The sequence below is a fragment of the Aptenodytes forsteri genome, unplaced genomic scaffold (genome assembly GCF_000699145.1).
Source record: "Aptenodytes forsteri isolate BGI_AS27 unplaced genomic scaffold, ASM69914v1 Scaffold54, whole genome shotgun sequence".
In the NCBI taxonomy this organism is placed as follows: Eukaryota; Metazoa; Chordata; class Aves; order Sphenisciformes; family Spheniscidae; genus Aptenodytes; species Aptenodytes forsteri.
This window is the reverse complement of record NW_008796044.1, coordinates 3,943,591-3,949,328: the sequence shown is the minus strand read 5'-3', so window position 1 is coordinate 3,949,328 and position 5,738 is coordinate 3,943,591.

The window sequence follows — 5,738 nt, the reverse complement described above, 5'->3', positions numbered from 1 at the left end:
GAACCCCTGGCTGTGGCACCAGTCCCATAACCATTTGTTGACTCGCCAGATTCGACCGGCCCTTTCAAACCCCTTCCCTTTGACCGGCAGGATTGATGAAAAAAACTACCTGTGCTCCCGAGTCCCTTACCGCCGCTCCCAGGGCTCTGTAGTCCTTCTTGATAGTCCTCAGACTGCTCCTGGCTGTGTCACTGGTGCCCACATAAAACAGCAGCAGCAGATAATAGTCAGTGGGTTGTACGGGGCTTCGTAGCTTCTCAGTGACACCCCTGATATGAGCCCCCGGTAAGCAGCACACCTCTCTAGAGAGTGTGTCCAGTTGGCAAATGGGTGCCTCTGTACCTCTCAGAAGAGAGTCGCCTACTACTGTTACCAGCCTTTTCTTTGTTGTGCTGGTTGTTATACAGGGGAGAGGTCGGGTAGATGGTGCAGACCTCCCAGCCGGAGCCACGGCCTTTGTTCTCAGACAAGTGCCCGCCATTCTGCCTTGAGGGTCAGGTAGGATGAGTGCCCTTGACCTTTGCTGACGGTCACAGAACGGTGCCTCGTGGCTGGGTTACGTGTACTCCAAGTCTCCCACTCGGCCTGTGGAATGCCCCTCCTTCGAAGAGGGGCCCTCCTATGCGAACTGCTGTGCCATGCTCTAGCTGCTGCACCCACGGTCTGGTCGCAGCGCTCCCTGGGGCTGCCTTTTGTGGGAGTGGGAGATGGTGGCAGTTACACTTGGCGCCACCCTCGCCTCGTCAGCCGCCCTTGTGAGAGCTGCCGGCTCCCAGTGGGTCCCTTCACTCCCCTGGGATTTCCCTGGCTCAGAAACCTCCCCTGTACACCGCGAACCACTGCTTCGCTGCGGGGATGTGCCTGCACCGGAGCTGATCGCTTCTGCGAGTGACCATACGATCATGTCAGTTTTATTTATTAGGGATAGTGTTGCTGTTTTCTGTCTTCATAGTGCAAATAAGGAGCATATTTGATTTGTCTTTTTCACAAGGCACCTCATCATTTTAACATTTTTCTTTTCCACTACCTTATTGGTTTAGGAATTAACAGTTGCATGTTCAAGTTTTTCACCTCAGAAGTTTGCTAAACTCATACCTACTATGGTTCTTCATCAGACTTAACCCATATATATGAATAGATTTGGCAAGCAAACTTGCCTGTTTAGCTGCTGATTCTTCTAGTAAAGCTATTTCAGAAATAAGGAGAATATTTATCTAGGCTAAGTGTGTAGGTTTTTTTTCATACTGACCATTGCATTGACAATAGAAACTTGCCAGTGTCACACAGAAGAGAAGACATGGTTTGAATGTGGTTCGGGTTTTTTTTTTTTTTTATCTTCCACCATAATGGATTCTTTAATTTTCTACTTTTACATTGTGGAAAAGCCTTAACAACTTTGGCGGTTTTGCACTCAATTTAAGGTCCGTAAAGAGTATCTGTGCCTTCTGTTAGAAAGGCAGTTTATGTATTGAGAAGTCTATGTCCTTTTTGAACATATTATTGAGAAATGTTAAGATTCAATATGATGTTGTTTTAAAGAAAATATATCTACTACTGACAGCTTGAGAGTACACAGGTATTTAAATGTGGAGGATTCTGATCTCTTGCTAATATCGGTCCGTCTGTTTCCTGAGATAGTAAATCAATTTGTTAAATGAATTGACAGTCTTAGCACTGGATTTTTTTTAATGTATATTATTTTTTTGTTTTTAGCACCAACTAAATACCTTCTGCATTTCTATAAATTTGGGAAATTGTGGATTTCTAACTTAAAGTTTTGCTTTTACAGGATGTGGAAGGTGCTACATGTCTGTCTTGCCAGTGAAATTATTTGAATTAGTTTCTATTAACACTCACCTTAAGGACTTTTTACACTTTTGTAGTGTTGGTGGGATTTTGGGGTGGTTTTGGCATAACTGTTTAAGGCATTCTGGCAGCACCTGTTGTTCATATAGTTATTTATTGGACCATCTTTCAAACAGGAGAAGTGAACTGTAGAGGTTAATAACAATCCTAAATAGAATCAAGCAGAAATAGAAATGTTCTAGAATAGAAGTTTTATATAAATTATAGAAAACTATATGGGAAATATAGAAAAATATAGAAAAATACAAATAGAAGTGTTTTGCTTTGTTCTTGTTAGTACTTTCTTGCTTTTTTCTGGGTTTTGTTTGCTTGCTGGTTTTAATTATAATTTATTGATCCCTTTTACAGCATGGTCTCACAAAAAGTTGTATTACTACAACAAACAGCAGCAATGAGCCATAGTCTGGAGCAGTGACCTTTCTCAGCCAGTTTTGTCTAAGCAGAAATGTGCTATGTATTTATTTTACTTGTTTAATATATATTGTAACAATAGGTTTAGGGTTGTAGTGTTTACCCTTAGTTTCTTAAACTCTGAGTTGAGTTTAACCCATCTGCAAGTGCTGTTGTGGTTTTGCTTCCTCAGGGTGCTGTCAGTGCATCAGGCTACATTATTCCTTCTCTGAGCAAGCAATAGAGTAAGTGACCCTTGTAATTCTCAGCTTAGGAAGAGATAAGTCAGTCTCCCGTGGTTTTCTAATTGATCCACTGGTGACCAGTGTTAAACATCCCACCTCCACCTGTTCATCGCTTATTGGCTCTCATGTGGCTAATTCAAGCTAAATTAGTAACTTTCCTGCATGGTTCAGCATTCTGAGTTGCTTATCCCTTTCTGTAAGTCCAGGTTTGGCTCAAACTTACAGTGGTGCACAAATGTACTTTGTTAAAATCTTTCCTGCTGTCTTCTGTGTCTCAAGAGCTTCACCTTCCACAGAGCTTTTAACTCTTGTACGCTTTCACGCAGAGTATTTTTTCTTATTTGCTTTCTTTCCAGTAGGATATGGCTTTTTGTGTTTGCTTACTTTTTATGAAGTTTGCAGGGACTTCACTTAGTAACAGAAGAAAGACGAATCAGTGGTTCATAGCAAGAGCTTCACAGCTGTCGGTTTTTGTTATTAATTATATGAATGGTTTTGCATGGTATGTTTAATAGGATACTGTATTTAAATATCATATTTTCATTATTGTTTTTACTGTGACAAAAGCTACAGGAAAAAAATGTTCTGTGTCTCTGTAGGAGCTGTGTGCAGCTCATTTAGGTGACTCATGTCAAGGGTACATGCATCTTACAGCCTGGTTGGACTGTGAGAGCTTTGCATAGAACAGAAATCTCAGGTTCTATCTAGCTCTGCAATTTCAATTTCTTGGTGATAAATAAGATGCTATTAAAAAAACCCAAACAAACAAAAATATCAAACCAAAAAAACCCAGGTGATGATATGAAGCAAAGCAAAAAAAAAACAAACCACAAAACCAAAAACAATAAACCCCCCTCCCTCCCCCCAAAAAAATCCAAACCAAACAAAACCCATCCAGCAACTTAGGAGTTCATTTGAGATAGATGGTTGGGATTAGTGGAGTGATGGCCCCATATGATATTAGTTTATATGGTCAGTTCTTAGCTCCAAAACCAGATTTGTTCCATGCTTTACAGCTTCACTGGCTGAGACTCATGGTTTTACTATTTCAGAATTTGCTGATTTCCCCATCTCCTTCCTACTGAGGCTGAATGGTCATGTGATATGTCCAGGATCCCAGTAACTTCAACGGCCACAGATTCAGGGGCTGATATTTTTACTCTGGTTGATTCTTTCTCATAAGACTGGAGTAGATGTCAATCACTGAGTTGTAAAATTCTATATATATCTGTAACTATTGTTTTATAAATAAAAATTCCTCACCGGGGAGTTTCATTGTAGTAAAGTGGTGACTTCTACCATGCACCAAGAAATAGCTTGGTATATGCAAATTAGTCCTCCCTGAAAATATTAATTTTCAACTCCTCTGACATTATTCCTGTTATTTCACAGAAAACGCTTTTGAATCTGAGCTGATATTTTTCCCCTGAAAATGTAGATGAAGGGCTAATATTTTAAGATAAATATAATTTTTTCCTGAAGTGGACAGAATGCAATTTGGCTGTTAATGAGCACATCTTTTATAAAAATGTTCAACAAAAAAACCAAAACAAAAAAACATCTAAAGGAAGAGGAATATTAATGTAAAAAGTTGAGGGCTAAGAAAGGAATTAGAGAAAAGTGACTTTACAGAGTGAACATGATTTAAAAAGAAAGGTTTCAGGGGCAAAAGAAAAATTCTATTTATATCATGTGGCCTGATGTGCAGTGAAAGGGATTAAATTGAATATTGATTTTTGGAAAGGTATGACTATGCTGTTAAAATGATAAAGACAAAAAAAACAACAACAAAAAAAAAACCTATACGAGAAAACAATGAGAGAATTGATCACCAAAGAGAGTTGCAACTGAGGACCATATTCTAGTTGCCAGGTTCTCAAAGGAGTCATAATTTCTGTAACTGGCAGAAATGCATTAGGCTGATGATGATCAAGGAATAAGTATCAAAGTAATTCATGGTGAGGGTGAGAATGTGAAGCTAATGATGAAGAATTTCCACCTAAAAAGCTTCAGCAGTAATAAAGAACTGATGTCCAGTGTGATGAAGGATGAAATGCAAGGTAGTAAAGACTGTGGAGAGACTAGGCCATTTTTCAAGTTGGCCAAAAATAAGATAGATGGAAGAATTAATCCCTCATAATTAAAGATGTGCAATTTACTTCAGTAGACTGAAGCTTAAGCAATTGAAGTGATTCTTTACAAAAACATAATTTAGTTTTCAAACGGTTATAGAGAATTAACTGGCTAATGAGATTTGTACTAGCCATGTCATGGAAGCCCCAAAAATGTTCCAAGCTAGAAGATCTGGTTTCTTTAGCATTGGTCTCAAATGTATGTAGAAATGTTTTAATTTCTTCATTCCAAGTAGGGTTTTAGTCTAGATGTGCATTAGAAAAGGTTTATCTAATATTGCCCTTTCACTTCTAGGAGTGAGGAATCCATTTCATAAAGAAAAGAAGGGGAGACAGGATTTGAGTGCTAGAAGGTGGGAGAGTGGTGAAATAAACTATGTGGCCAAACCTGCAGTCATAAAAATCTCTCCTCAACTTGTCTCTGATCAGAATCCATAGATATATGTCATCAAAATCAACTTGCAACTTGTCTCTGATCAGAATCCATAGATATATGATTAGGCATTAAAAAAAAAAAAAAAAAGGAGGAATTTTTGCCACTTCATATTGTTTTAAAAGAGCCTTTTTCTTGAAAGGACCAAACAGCTTGGATCTTGCCTATGCCACACTCAAAATACAGGTCATCAGCTACTGTTTTGTTTTTCTCAGCACAAGAAATGATTGTGTCCTCCTGCTATACCATGGCTGAAGCACAGCTTTTGTTTCAGTGACTTCTCCCTTCCAAGATATTTATATCCACGTCAGTTGTATTTTCAGCCAGCTGTAGGTTAAGAAGAGGAGCTTGCAACACTTTTTTTTTTTTTAATAGCGTGTTATGAGGCAGAAGGTGCTTTTGGTTCAGTAGACCAGAAGAGAGTAAGAGAGTGTATTAGTGAGCATGATTTTAGTATTGAGACTCAATATATATACTCCTCTTCCTAGTGAGAATACTTCATGGAAGAACAGAGTCAGCTTGTCATACCTTATTCACAGACCTGTTGAGGAAAAAAAAACAAAAAACAAAAAGAAAACAAAAACACCCCAACCTGTTAAATTGCCACAGATTCAAAGTTAGGACATCAACTCTGCCAGATAAGAGACTAATCAGTATTCATGCATTACTCAT